The sequence below is a fragment of the Populus alba genome, chromosome 10 (assembly GCF_005239225.2).
Source record: "Populus alba chromosome 10, ASM523922v2, whole genome shotgun sequence".
Classification (NCBI taxonomy): domain Eukaryota; kingdom Viridiplantae; phylum Streptophyta; class Magnoliopsida; order Malpighiales; family Salicaceae; genus Populus; species Populus alba.
Genome location: NC_133293.1, coordinates 3,333,084 through 3,334,653, shown reverse-complemented (window position 1 = coordinate 3,334,653; position 1,570 = coordinate 3,333,084). Strand labels below are relative to the sequence as shown.

Below are 1,570 nucleotides of genomic sequence, written 5' to 3'. Positions count from 1 at the left end.
TATTATTTACATTCTTGTTATATTATATGTACGTTAAGTATGCTCTGTGTTTGATCAAGGATCCTGACATTGTTGGTCTTGCCTTGTTCATTCGCATCAGAAATCTGTTTATATTATATAATATATCTCTTTAATATTTTCATAAACTCAGTATATAGGCTGGAAACCTGTGACCCGATCTTTTAGATCATTCTCAGGTATATAACAACGCCACGTACTGAGTATTATTATTATTACTCTTAATATTACTATTATGTTGTTGTTATTGTTGTTGTTGTTGTTATCGTGTTGTTATTTATAATTTATACAATTAACCTCCCTGTGGTTCGACCCCGGTCTTGCCGGGTTATTTATTACTTCGACACTCCTGCACTTGGGAGAAGACATCAATCTTTTGGTCGTGTCAAGTTTTTGGCGCCGTTGCCGGGGAAGGTAAGTATTGTATAAATTATATATTTCTTTTATTTTCTTTTGTTTTTACTTTTATTTGTTTTTCTAATTTTTGTTTTTTTTCTTTTCTTTTCTTTGCGCTTGCATGAGAGTTTGGACACGTACATTAAGTGGTAGACTTTCTAAGAAATCCTCATTTTCTTTAGAAAACATGGCCGAAGAAGATAACCAGTCAATTCATAATGAGAATAATGAGAATAATGAGAATAATCGTGCGAGAACACTTAAAGATCACATGAATCCAATAAGAACAAGTGCACCATCATGTATTGTTTTTCCTCCTGATGCGTCTCATTTTAATTTTAAGCCAGGTATTATTCAACTTTTACCCACTTTTCATGGCTTAGAATTAGAAAATCCATACTTGCATTTAAGAGAATTTGAAGAAGTTTGTAACACCTATAATGACTTAAATTGTAGCATGAACACCATCAGATTAAAGCTTTTTCCTTTTTCATTAAAAGATAAAGCTAAAACATGGCTACAAAATATTAGGTCAGGATCCATTCGTGCTTGGGATGAAATGCAACAACAGTTTTTAAAGAAGTTTTTCCCTTCTCATAGAACAAACTCTTTCAAAAGACAAATCACCACTTTCACTCAAAAACCAGGAGAAACATTTTACAAGTGTTGGGATAGATATAAAGACTTGCTTAACACCTGTCCTCATCATGGTTTTGAAAGATGGAGATTGGTTTCACAATTTTATGAAGGATTAACACCTAAAGATAGGCAAATGGTGGAATTGATGTGCAATGGAACTTTTGAAGATAAAGACCCTGATGAAGCAATGGAGTACCTAGACTTGTTAGCTGAAAATGCTCAAAATTGGGACACCACAGGCACGTGTGAGGCACCAGGTAAAACTCAACCTCATACATCTAATGGAGGCATGTACAACCTTAGGGAAGATCATGACCTCCAAGCCAAATTTACATCTTTAGCTAAAAAAGTTGAGGCACTAGAATTAAAAAAGAGTGGTCAGTTAAAATCTATTCAAGAAATTGTGTGTCGAATTTGTGAAACTAATGAACACTCAACCAATGATTGTCCAACTTTGCCTTCTTTTAAGGAATGTCTCCATGAACAAGCCAATGCTTTAAATAGTTTTCAAAGGCCA

General features: G+C 33.9%; 1 pseudogene; it reads right to left on the bottom strand.

Annotated features, from left to right (window-relative positions):
* Positions 1-1,017: 1,017 nt before the first annotated feature.
* LOC118036334 (small nucleolar RNA R71) lies at positions 1,018-1,128 on the bottom strand (annotated as a pseudogene).
* Between the last annotated feature and the right edge of the window lie 442 nt (positions 1,129-1,570).